At 48.3% G+C, this 13,839-nt stretch overlaps 1 long non-coding RNA gene across 2 annotated transcripts in view; it reads right to left on the bottom strand.

The window, feature by feature from the left end:
• Nucleotides 1-13,839, bottom strand: part of LOC125963620 (uncharacterized) — a 131,748-nt gene that overhangs the window by 26,827 nt on the left and 91,082 nt on the right. The gene's annotated exons all lie outside the window — the stretch shown is intronic.

Genomic DNA, 13,839 nt, shown 5'->3' with positions numbered 1-13,839 from the left:
GATGGGAACCTGGCAGGAGTGGCTTCGCACCACTTAGCACATATCAGAAAATGTTAGGAGCCCAGCAGTTAGGGCCTGACGCCAGGAGGCCCTCATAAATGAGGGGAGGAGACTCCCAGCAGGTTCCAACTGCCAACAGAGGGCCCACGTCTACAAGGTGGCATGCGCCAGCCAGGCAGTAGTGACCTCACAGCAGAGGGCCTATCTCACAGAAGGGTGAGGAACCGAGGCAGGATGAGACTCTCGCCAGAGGGCCCACAACACCAAGGGGATGGGAACCAGGCAGGACTGTCCTCCCACCAGTGGGGCCACATCATCGAAAGGTAAGGAACCCAGCACATGTGGCCTCATATCAGAGGACATACATCACAAAGGGGATGGGAGTGAGGCAGGTAGGAGTAGCCTAAAAACAGAGGGCCCAAAGAATAAAAAAGGTGAGGAATCCAGCATTTGGAACCTCCCAGCAGGCGGCCGAGAGCACAGAAGCTATGGGATGCAGGCAGGAGTGAACTAACACCAGAGAGCCCACATCATGAAACTGTGAGCAACCCAGGCGTTGGGACCTCAGAGCAGAAAGCCCACATCCCCATGGGGATGGGAACCTGACAGGAGTGTCCTGGCATCACTGGGCTCACATCAGAAAACGTGGGGAGCCCAGCAGTTAGGGCCTGATGCTAGAGGGCCGTCATCACCGAGGGCAGGAGGCTCCCAGCAGGTTCCATGTGCCAACAGAGGGCCCACATCACCAAGGTGATGTGTGCAAGTCAGGCAGGATTGACCTCACAGCAGAGGGCCTACCTCACAGAAGAGTGAGGAACCCAGCCAGGATAAGACTGTCACCAGAAGGCCCACATCACCAAGGGGATGGGAACCAGGCAGGAGTGTCCTCACACCAGTGGGGCCACATCATTGAAAGTTGCGGAACCCAGCACATGTGGCCTCAAACCAGAGGACCCACATCACGAAGGGGTTGCGAGTGAGGCAGGCAGGAGGAGCATCACAACACAGGACCCATAGAATACAAAAGTTGAGGAATCGAGCAGTTGGAACCTCCCAGCAGGCGGCCAAGAGCACAGAGGCTATGGGATCCAGGCCACAGTGAACTAACACCAGAGAGCCCACATCATGAAATTGTGATCAACCCAGCCGTTGGAACCTCAGAGCAGAAGGCCCACATCCCCATGGAGATGGGAACCTAAAAGGAGTGCCCGAGCATCACTGGGCTCACTAAGAAAAGTTGGGGAGCCCAGCAGTTAGGGCCTGACGTCAGAGGGTCCTCATCACAGAGGTGAGGAGGCTCCCAGCAGGGTCCAAGTGCCACCAGAGGGCTTCATGTCAACAAGGCGAGGTGAGCAAGCCAGGCAAGAGTTACCTGATAGTAGAGGGCCCACCTCACAGATGGGTGAGGAACCCAGCCAGGATCAGACTCTCACCAGAGGGCCCACATCACAAAGGGGATGGGAACCAGTCAGGATTATCCTCACACCAGTGGGGCCTCATCATCTTAAGGTGAGGAACCCAGCACATGTGTCCTCAAACCAGAGGACCCACATCACCAAGGGCCTTGGAGTGAGGCAGGCAGGAGTAGCCTCACAACACAGGGCACATAATATAAAAAACGTGAGGATTCCAGCATTTAGACCTTCCAGCAGGCGGCCCAGAAAACCGAGGCTATGGGATCCAGGCCACAGTGAACTCACAGCAGAGGCCCCACATCATAAAACTGTGAGCAACCCTGGCGTTGGGACCTCAGCACAGAAGGCCCACATCCCCATGGGAATGGGAACCTTGCTGGAGTGTCCTCGCACCACTGGGCGCACATCAGAAAATGTGGGGAGCCCACCATTTAGAGCCTGACGCCAGAGGGCCATCATCACCGAGAGGAGGAGGCACCCTGCACGCTCCAACTGCCACCAGAGGGCTCACGTCTCCAAGGTGACGTGTGCCAGCCAGGCAGGAGTGACCTCACAGCAGAGGGCCTACCTCACAGAACGTTGAGGAACCCAGCCAGGATTAGACTCTCGCCAGAGGGCCCACCTCACCAAGGGGATGGGAACCAGGCAGGAGTGTCCTCACACGAGTGGGGCCACATCATCGAAAGGTGAGGAACGCAGCACATGTGGCCTCAAGCCATAGGACAGTCATCACCAAGGGGCTGGCAGTGAGGCAGGCAGGAGGAGCCTCACAACAGAGGGCACATAGAATAAAAAAGTTGAGGAATCCAGCAGTTGGAACCTCCCAGCAGGCGGCTCAGAGCACCGATGATAAGGGATCCTTGCCGGAGTGAACTCACAGCAGAGGTCCCACATCATGGTACTGTGAGCAAGCCAGACGTTTTGACCTCAGAGCAGAAGGCCCATATCCCCATGGGGATGGGAACCTGGCAAGAGTGTCCTCACTCACTTGGCGCACATCAGAAAATGTGGGGAGCCCAGCAGTTATGGCCTAAGGCAAGAGGGCCCTCATCACCGAGGGGAGGAGGATCCCAGCACACTCCAACTGCCACCAGAGGGCCCACGTCGCCAAGGTGACGTGTGCCAGACAGGCATGATTGACCTCACAGCAGAGGGCCCACCTCACAGAAGGGTGAGGAACCCAGCCAGGATCAGACTCTCACCTGAGGGCCCACTTCAGCAAGGGGATGGGAACCAGTCAGGACTGTCTTCCCTCCAGTGGGGCCACATCATCGAATGGTGCGGAACCCAGCACATGTGGCCTCAAATCAGAGGACACATATCACAAAGGGAATGGGAGTGAGGCAGGCAGGAGTAGCCTAAAAACAGAGGGCCCAAAGAATAAGAAAGGTGAGGAATCCAGCAGTTGGAACCTCCCAGCAGGCGGCCGAGAGCACAGAAGCTATGGGATGCAGGCAGGAGTGAACTAACAGCAGAGAGCCCACATCATGAAACTGTGAGCAACCCAGGCGTTGGGACCTCAGAGCAGAAGGCCCACATCCCAATGGGGATGTGAACCTGGCTGGAGTGTCCTCGCACCACTGGGCGCACATCACAAAATGTGGGGAGCCCAGCAGTTAGGGCCTGACGCCAGAGGGCCCACATCACCTAGGGGAGGAGGCTCCCAGCAGGCTCCAATTGCCACTAGAGGGCTCATGTCCACAAGGCGAGGTGAGCAAGCCAGGCAGGAGTGACCTCACAGCAGACGGCCCACCTCACAGATGGGTGAGGAACCCAGCCAGGATCAGACTCTCAACAGAGGGCCCACATCACCAAGGGGATGTGAACCAGGCAGGAGTCTCCTAAGACCATTGGTCCCACATCATCGAAAGGTGAGGAACCCAGCACATGTGACCTCAAACCAGACGACACACATCACGAAGGGGCTGGGAGTGAGGCAGGCAGGAGGATCCTCACAACAGAGGGCCCCAAAAATTAAAAAAGTGAGGAATCCAGCAGTTGGAACCTCCCAGCAGGCGGCCAAGAGCACAGAGGCTATGGGATCCAGGCCTCTGTGAACTAACACCAGAGAGCCCACATCATGAAAATGTGAACAACCCAGCCGTTCGGACCTCAGAGCAGAAGGCCCACATCCCCATGGAGATGGGATCCTAAGAGGAGTGCCAAAGCATCACTGGGCTCACTAAGAAAAGTTGGTGAGCCCAGCAGTTAGGGCCTGACGCAAGAGGGCCCTCATCACCGGGGGGAGGAGATTCCCAGCACGCTCCAACTGCCACCACACGGCTGACTTCACCAAGGCAATGTGTGCCAGCCATGCAGGAGTGACCTATCAGCAGAGGGTCTCCCTCACAGAAGGGTGAGGAACACAGCCAGGAACAGACTCTCACCAGGGGGTCCACATAACCACGTGGATGAGAACAAGGCAGGAGTGTCCTCACACTAGTGGGGCCACATCATTGAAAGGTGAGGAACCCAGCAAAGGTGGCCACAAACCAGAGGACCCACATCACCAAGGGGTTGAGAGTGAGGTAGGTGTCTGGACGGGCATATTTAACACTCATTTCCCACCAGGAAGAGGAATTAACCAAAGGCTCAGCATGCCCTTCCAGAAGCAGATTAGGGCCTGAAGCAGTCTTGCGGGTTTGCGGCCAGCTCACAAGAAAGCGAGTTGAAGAAAGGAGCTCAGGGGCACTGTCATTCACAAACCTGCAGAGTTATAAATGACAGCTATCGTCCAAAAATATATTGAAGTAAGGCTGCCAAGAGGACTTGAAAGCGGGGCAGAATTGCAGGAAACCGATTTCAGGAGGTAGACTGGATTTGCATTTAAAGCATAGGAAAAGAGGCAGAACATCGACAATGATGCACTTGGCAAAAAAGGGCGTATGAGTTTGTTCCTGAATATATTCAGGAAAAAACACATACGCCCTTTTTGGCAAACCAAGCAAGCTTGCAATGGAAATCCGAACTACTATGAAGTGTCACTTCCCCCCGGTCTAAAGGGCCATCTGAGAAAAGTGTAAAATCCAGAAAGGCAAGACAGGCCATGGGGAAAAAGGAGCCTTGTTATGCTGATGGGCAGGATGTAAATTGCCAACAGCCACTCTGGAGAAGTGTATGGTGTTTCCTGATACATCTGAAAAACAAAGCAACAGAGTCTAGGGCATTTCCACTTATGGTCCTATAGCTTAGGGAAATTAAAATCAAAAAGACACAGCCACCCCAAAATTTGGGACGGCTCTGTTTACAGGAACCTCTTCTACAATACAAGTTAAATATCCCAGAGAACAAATAATTGATAAAGAAGTTGCGGTACTTACGTACAACAGAATACCACTCAGCAATGAAATCTGTGTCACCAGGCCTGTAGCAGCATAATGAGTGGATTGAGGCACGATGATTCTAAGTGAAATAAGTCACACAGAAAAAGAAACATCATAAGGTATCACTAATGCATGGAATGTAAACTTGGCTACACATGAACTGAATTACAAAACAGAACAGGGTCTCAAGTTTAGAAAACCAACTTATGCTTGCTTAAGGGGAAAGGTGAGTTGGGGTGCTGCATAAAACCAGAGTTTGAAATTAGCACAGATACCGTTCCATAAGCCAAATATGTAATAGACAAGACCTACCCCTTGCTCAACGAAATGGACTCAACAATGAGGTATCACCTCACACCTGTTAGAATGGGCATCATCTGAAAATCTACAAACAACAAATGCTGGAAAGGGTGTGGAGAAAAGGAACCCTCTTCCACTATTGTTGGGAATATAAATTGATACAGTCACTATGGAGAACAATATGGAGTTTCTTAAGAAACTAATAATAGAATTACCATATGATACAGCAATCCCAGTACTGGACATATACCCAGACAAAACCATAAATCAAAAAGAGACATTCACCGCAATGTTCATTGCATCACTATTTACAATATCGAGGTAATGGAAGCAACCTAAATGCCCACAGACAGACGAATGCATAAAGATGTGGTACATATATAAAATGGAATATTACTAAGCCATGAAAGGAATGAAATTGGGTCATTTGTAGAGACGTCGATGGATCTAGAGACTGTCATACAGAGTGAAGTAAGTCAGAAAGAGAAAAACAAATCTTGTATATTCATGCATATATGTGGAACCTAGAAAAACTGTACAGATTAACTGTTTTGCAAGGCATAAATAGAGCAACAGATGTAGACAACAATCGTATGGACAACAAGGGGGGAAAGCTCTTGGGGGGGTGGTGGTGGGAGGAGTTGAGAGATTGGGATTGGCATGTAAACATTTATATGTATAAAATAGATAACCAATAAGAACCTGCTGTATAAAAATATAAAATAAAATTCAAAATTAAAAAGAAATAAAATTTAAAAAATAAAACAGAATAAACAATTATTCCCTTCACATACATGTATTTATATGAATAAATTATTTCCATGCTTATATCTGTAAATACAAAAAAGAGGAATAAAATCTACCTTGAACCAAAAACGAAAAAGAGAAAAAAAAAACAGAACCCGCCAGTTACTCAGAGGAAAACCGTATCAGGGCACTTGCTCCAGTTGTAAACAATTCTGAAGTTGGTCAGTGGTGGGGAATCGTCTCCCATTCAGCCAGCAGCCCCCACACAACAAGCGTCCTCATTGCAAAGCTGGGGCACCGTGCCGAGGCATCTGTGAGTAAACGTGAGCTGAGCCCCAGGCCAGTTGCTGCTGAACTGTTCCCACCCTTCCCAGGTAAAACACCTGAATATATACAAGGACTTGAAAGCCTAGAGGAAGGGCCATGGAGCCACACGAGTGGCAGCATGCCAGCTGACTTGGTGCCTGCAGGCCAGCCAGGATGGTCCTGGCCCTGGGTGCTCTTCTGGAAGATTTCCATTTCCCTGCCTGAGATACCCGTCCTGTCCCTGCCCCCACTGCTTTTTTCCTTCCTCACCTCTGCCCAGGGAGAAATTCCAGCAGCAGGTATGGGTGACACATCCTCTTCTTTAGCAGGTGGCAGCCTGGCAACTGCTGCAGAAAGTCCAGCAGAGCCCCACTCACACTGGGCCACCCACAAAGCCGTGGCCTCTCACTCCCTCCCACCAGCCCAGCCCCGAGACTGCTGACAGGGCAGAGAAAATGGCATCAGGCACAGCTGTAGGGGCTCTTGCTGCCTGGAGTGGTATTTATATTGATCTCAACCCAGGCACACCTGGGGAGGGCTGGCTGGCACGGTAAGGCTGCCCAGGTCAGCCAATCATCACCCCTCAGGGGCTCACAGTTGCAGAAAATGGAACTTGCTGAACCTTGGCCAGGTCCAAGGAACACGTGTGGGCTCCTGAGAGTCAGGATAGACAAGGGGCTGCAGCTTTGGCTTGTTTTCTAATCATTTTATCTGGCCCATGAGTGGGAGACAACTTCAAGAAAACCCTCTCCTAATGAGAGGAACCCAGGAGTCAGGGAGAGGAGGGGGTGGGTGGTGGTTGGAGACAGAGGCCTGGTGCCCCGGGTGCAGTGGAATTCTCTGGAAGACCAGGTGGAGGGAGGCCACACAGAGTGATGCCCAGGGTCACAGACCTGTCGGAGCTGCTGTTTGTTAGTTCAAGTCCTGCTCTGAGGTGCTCTGTGTCAGCTCTGAGCGACAGGTGAGATGGGGGTGCTCTTCAATGAGGGCTATGTGCACGGTTCCTGTGTGCCCAGCCCTGCCACGGTACCTGCAAGGGTAGCTCTGTATCCTGGGAAGGGCCTGACCATGAGAGCCCCGTGGGCTGGGTTGGGGGTGGGGTACCTGCCCAGGAGAGCTCCATATCCTGGGATTGGCCTGACCACGAGAGCCCCATGGGCTGCTGGGGACCTGGTAAAGGATGTCAGGACAGTCAGTGAAGCCACCAAGGATATACCTCCAGTTGCTCCTGATTCCTACACCCTGCTGGTCATTCTACCAACCACCAGGATATGGTATTCTGTATTAGTCTTCAATGATGCCTTCTTTTGTATTCTATTAGTCCCAGAGTCACAAGAAATTTTGGCTTGTGAGTGGCAGGACTCAACATACAACTAAAACAATACTTCCGGGCCGTCTTGCCCCAAGGGTTCAAAAATTCCCACACCATCTTTGGGGAAAGCTTAGCTAAAGACCGAAAAGTTCTACCTCTGGAAAAGGAAACCCTCCTTCAATATGCAGATGACATTCTGATCGCCAGCCCTACTAAGGAGGTCTCTGAACTACCAAGCCAATAAAGGATAGAAGTTGTCCAAGAAAAAGCTCAAATATCACTGACTGCGGTGACCTGCCTGGGCTTCATTCTCACACAAGGTCAGAGAAGCCCATCCCAGGAAAGGGAAGAAACCATTTGCAGCCTTACCCCTTTCTAAAACTAGAAGACAGCTTAGGGGTTCCTGGGGAGGCCAGGGTTTGCTGCTTCTGGATCCCTAACTACAGTCTACTAGCTGGGCCTCTATATGAAACACTGAAAGGAAAAGATGATGATCCTTTTGAACAGAATCCAGAAGTGGCCTTTCAAGAATGGAAAGAGCAGTCAATTCAGACCCTTGCCCTGGAACTCCCTAATTGAGCTAAACCCTTTGACCTTTCCATTCCCAGTGAAAGGTGAATCGCCATTGGAGAATTAGTGCAAAAACTGGGACCACTTGAAATGGAACAATGCAAGAATGCCATCCAGGTAGGATAAACTACAGTCACCAAGGGGCTTGGCCCACTGCCACATCTGGCCAAGATACTGGCGGTATCTAAAAACCTGGAAATCAGCAGCCCAAAAGGCCACCTCCCTCCTAAGGGAAAAGGACCCCACGTGGTGATCCTAATCACCAACCATGCCCTGAAGTTGCAGGGTTCGCTCCGTGGGCACACCGACCTCGAGTGAGGAGGCCCTCCAACTCCAACATCCAGAGAGATAACCGGGGGCAACAGGGCACCATGACGACTCGTGTGAACATCACTTGACCTGGAGTTTCTCTCATAAAACAACAATAGTGTGTCCCGAAGGAGTAGACTACTGCTTGCAGGACTTACTGCACCCAGAGGGGAGCTAATAATCTTGGCGGGGGAACCGTATATCACACTGTCACCATAGAAAAGCCTACAGACACCGTGATGATGGTGGCCAATAAGACCGGCTGGACTCCTGTTTACTTCAAAAGGCTGTTGACTCAGTGGCCATCATGGTCCTTGATCACCACTGACCCTGGACTGTCTGGGAGTTGAGCGGGCAGGGCTCTGACACCTGGTGCTGTTTTTACGTTAATTCAGGGGCCTAATTGAAGAAAGAGCAGACTACTGGTCAGAGCATCTAGGCTGGCAGAAACGGTCAGCCTAAGGTGGCCGAACAAATGTGGGGCGGGGTGAAACCGGCCCCCACAGCATCTCTGCACATCTCTTTCCTGGACCCTTAAAGGTCATTAGAATCTATAACACTTCCAATGCTGGTGCTCAGGCGGACGAGCAGGGAGGCAGGGGTCCTGGGGCCAATCAACGTCACCTGGAGGCTGCTGGGGAGAAGTTCTGACCCTCGTCCCCTGGTATGAGGGCTCCCAACTCAGCACTCAGCAGTTACAGAAGAAGGGTCTGCACCCTCAGCACTCCAAGAATGAGGAACGGGACAAAAGGCAGAGGAGGGGTTTGTCCCCAGCAAAGCCCATTAAAAATCCCTGGGAGATAAAAATAGAATCTGGGCAATAAAGTCAAGTCTGACCTTTTTTATCCTTTGTGCTTTGTCTAATTTCACGTGCTCCTAGGGTTCCGCATGCAGAGGTTCCACACCCGGCACTTCAGACCAGATTTCTTAGTGCAGAATGGCTGGGTCGACACCTCAGCTCCTGGGGCCCAGTGCAGACTCCGAGATATAGAGCCTGAGCTGCAGCCAACCCGGCCCTCGAGAGCTCCAGCCCCTCCCTCCCACTGACTCTCACAGGATCTCTACACAGCAGCCCAGCCCACAGCCCACGGGGTAGTGCATGCTCTCACCTCTCCATTCTCTGATCAAAATATAAAGTTTCCTTTGCTTGTGAACCAAACTCAGTCTCGATCTGTTGGCCTCAATGACACTGGGCAGGGGGACACTTGTTGGGGTCCACTCTGGAGGATCAGTAACAGAAATTGAGACTATTGTAACTTCAATGAACAGATGTGTGAGTCAAACTGTAGTTAACATAGAACAGTTTGTAAGGCTCGGGTAAAATAAGATGTTTCTAACACTTCCATTTGATATTTCCATCACTTTATTATAAGCAAGTTCAGTGAAAAGGTTTGTCTTATTTGTCAAGTCAATATTAGAGAAATGAAGTGATTTCTTTCCAAGGATGTACATCTAATAATCTTGGTTAAAGCTTCAATCTTGTTTTAAATGCTTTTCCATTGAAAATGATACCTCTCTTTCAGCTCCCCCATTTCTGAGAAGTATAAAATCTTATAATTTATTATTACCAAAGGGGAAAGGTGGGAGGAGGGATAAATTAACAGTTTGGAATTAACACATACACACTGCTATGTATAAAATAGATCATCAACAAGGAACTACTGTATAGCACAGGGAACTACACTCAATATTTTGCAATAACCTATAAGGGGAAATAATCGGAAAAAGAATAGATATTTTTATTGACATCATCTATCAATGACAGTTAAAGTGTAACCTAAGGGAAGCCGGTGGTGAGTGCTTCTGACCCTGAAGACTTCAATCATCTAAAGTTTGGACTCTGCCTACTTCCCAAGGCCCTTAATGAACATATGTGTAGCCGTAGCTTAAAAAACTCCCCAGTTTGGGTTTCGGGGAGACACTGATTTTGAAAAAGCCCTGGTGTTCTCCTTACATGAATGGGACTCTTCCTACTGCTAAAACATGTCTGTCACACCCAGAGGATGGTATACCGTCTGATCGGGAAGAGTTTGGAAAAGGCATCTCATCTCCTCATCTCCTGGTGCTCGGGTTCACCCCTCCAGCGTCTTTACTAACAGTCTCCCCACTTGGAGATGTCAGCACTGTCAAAATCCTGTTGCGTACAGTTTGGAATTTGTCCAGAGGATGAAGCGGAAGGATGAGGAACAATGAGAGACAAGTCCTAGGTGTTCAGACAGGCACATGTCACTCTAATTTCCAATCAGGAAGACGAATTGACCAAAGGCTAGGGTTGCCCATGGAAAGAGTATAGGGCTTGAGGAAATCCCACTGCTTTGTGGCCAGTTCCCATAAACACAAGTTGAACAATGGAACTCAGGGGCAGTAAAATTCACGAAACTGCAGAGTTGAAAATATCTATCACTGAAAAATGTCTTGAGGAAAGTCAGAGAAAAGGATTGGTAAGCAAGGGAGAATGGCAGGAAAGGGATTTGAGGAGGTAGAAAGGACTCGCCATTAAGCACAAGAAAAGGGGCTGAACATTGCCAACATTGCAGTTGGCCAAAAAGGCTGTATGCGTTTTTTTCTGTATATATTCAAGAAAAGGGCATACACTTTTTTAGCCAACCAAACAGGTGGGCACTGGAAATCAATACTACAAAAGATATCACTTCACATCAGTCAGAAGAGCCATCCTCATAAAGTGTAAACACCAGAAATGCAGGACAGGGCAAGGAGAAGAGGGAGCCCTGTGAGGCTTATAGTGGAAATGTATATTGCCAACGGCCATTCTGGAGAAGTGTATTGTGTTTACTAAAGCATCTAAAAAATGAGCTACAGAGCATAGGGCACTTGCACTCATGGGAGTATATCTTGGGAAAAACAAAAATCGAGAGGACACAGGCACCCTAATGTTTACTGCCTCTCTGTTTAAAAGATCCTCGACTAGGATATAACTTAAATGTCTCTGGAGGGAAAAAATGGATAGAGATGTGGTACTTATGTAGAGTGGAATATTACTCAGCCTGGAAATCAATGAAATATGGCCAGTTGTAACAACTCCGGAGGAGTTACGTATGATCGTTCTAAGTGACATAATTCAAAAAGAAAAAGACACATATCATAAGATATCACTTAAAGGTGGAATCCAAAATGGCTACACATGAAATAAATTACAAAACAAAAACATAGTCAAATATGTAGAAAACACGCGTAAGGCTGCTAAACGGGAAAGGTGGGGAGGGGTGAGGCATCATCCAGGAGGTTGAAATTAGCAAAGATACCATTCCAAATACCAAACTGATAATCAACAAGGCCTACACGGTAGCTAAAAGGACTGCACTCAGCACACTCAAGTCACCGGAAAAGAATATCTATGACTGGTAAGAATCTGAAAAAGAATTTATTGATGTCTCTCTGTACGTGAATCAAGTGGATGTACAGCAGCAAGAAACAGAGCTTTGAAAATCAGCTGTAACCAATATAGTAATAAATTGAAAAAAATAAACGACAGAGAGACAGAGAAAACCTCTTACAACTTTTCCTCAGGGACGGTGATGCAACATGGATTGAACACATCTAGACCCACAGCAGGATGAGACATAAGGCTGGAAACTGTTCGCGCTAAGAGAAATGTGAGGTTGGGTGAGGAAATGCACACCCTTTAAAGTAATACTACCTGGTACCCATTCAATGGGTCCCAAATCTGCAGGTTCAAGGAATCTTCCTACAGCTAAAACATGCATGGAAAACCCAGAGGACTGTACACCATGTGATCGGGAGATGTGTCTAAAATGCACCTCATTTATCCTCTCCTGGTGCTCCTGTTCATCATTCCAGCCACGTTACTTAGAATCTCCCCACTTAGAGAATCAGCACATTTAAACTTCTGTTTCACACATTTTGCAAATTGTGAGGAGGATGAACGGGAAGAGGGGGAACCAATGAGAGAATAGTTGTAGGGGTTTGGACGGGCACATGTCTCTCTAATTTCCCATTAAGAATAAGAATTAAAAAAAGGCTCAGCCCGCCTCGCTGGAGCCAAAATAGGGCCTGAAGCAATCCTGCAGCTTTGAGGCCAGCTCACAAAAGAGCAACTTAAAAAATGGAGCTCAGGGTCACTGCAATTCACAAACCTGCAGAGTTATAAATGAAAACTAACGTCCAAAAATATGTTGAGGTAAGGCAAAGAAGAGGATCTGAATGCAAGACAGAATTGCAAGAAACAGATTTCAAGAGATAGATTGGACTCGTCTTTAAAGCACATGAAAAGCGGCAGAATTTCGACAATGATGCAGTTGGCCCAAAAGGGAGTATGCGTTTTTTTCCTGAATATATCCAGGAAAAAACGCATACGCACTTTATGGGCAACGAAGCAAGCAAGCAATGCAAATGTGCACAACAAAGAAGTCTCATTTCCCACCGGTCAAAAGGGCCATCCGAAAAAATTGTAAAAACCAGAAATGCAGGACAGGCCATAGAGAACAGGGAGCCTTTATACGCTGATGGACAGTGTGTGACCTGCCGAGAGCCACTCCGGAGAAGTGTATGGTGGTTCCTAAATCATCTAAAAAACAGAGCTACAGAGCATAGGGCACTTCCAATCACGGGAGTATATCTAGGGAAGTCTAAAAATCAACAAGACACAAGCACACCACAGTTTAGGGCTACTCTGTTTACAAGAACCTCAACTTCAGTACACCTTAAATATCCCAGGAAAGAGAACAATGGATAAAGAAAATGTGGTACTTATGTACAATGGAATATCTCTTCACCATGAAATCAATGTAATAAGGCTAGTAGAAGGATAAAGAGTGGATTTAGGTCCGATAATACTACTTGAAATAAGTCAAACAGAAAAAGAAATATATCATAAGATATCACTTATAGAGGGAGGATAAATATGGCTGCACAAAAAATGAATTACAAAACAGAACACTGTCTCACATTTAGAAAACACACTTATGTCAGCTTAAGGGGAAAGGAGAGGTGGGGTGATGCATAAAACCAGAGTTTGAAATTAGCACAGATACCGTTCAATAAACCAAATAGGTATTAGACAAGATCTACACCTTGCTCAATGAACTGGCCTCAACACACCCTATACACCACAGAGAAATATATCTGAGTAATAAGAATCTTAAAACCCATGTATTGATATATCTCCATAAGGGAATCAAGTGTGTGCAGAGTGGCACAAACACAGCAGTGAAAATGAGCTAAACCCCATTATAGAAATAAATTTTAAAACCAAAACGCAGAAACAATGAAAGAGAGAAAAATTCTTACAAAATTCGCTCAGGGGCTGTGATGCAACCTGGAATGACCACATATAAACCCACAGCTGGATAAGACATAAGGCTGGACACTTGGGGCTGAGAGGATTGGTGAGCTTTGGTGAGCAAATGCTGAAAGTTTAATGCAATACTTCATGCTACTCATTCCAAGGGTCCCAACACTCCAGGTTGAAGGGAATCTTCCTACAGCTAAACCATGCATGGGAAATCCAGCAGATGGTATACCATATGATCAGGAACGGTTTCTAAAACGCACCTCATTTTCCTCTCTTGGGGCTCCG

The sequence above is a fragment of the Orcinus orca genome, chromosome 2, assembly GCF_937001465.1.
Source record: "Orcinus orca chromosome 2, mOrcOrc1.1, whole genome shotgun sequence".
NCBI classification, from domain to species: Eukaryota; Metazoa; Chordata; class Mammalia; order Artiodactyla; family Delphinidae; genus Orcinus; species Orcinus orca.
The sequence above is the reverse complement of the archived record's forward strand: the minus strand, read 5'-3'. Positions and strand labels throughout refer to the sequence as shown.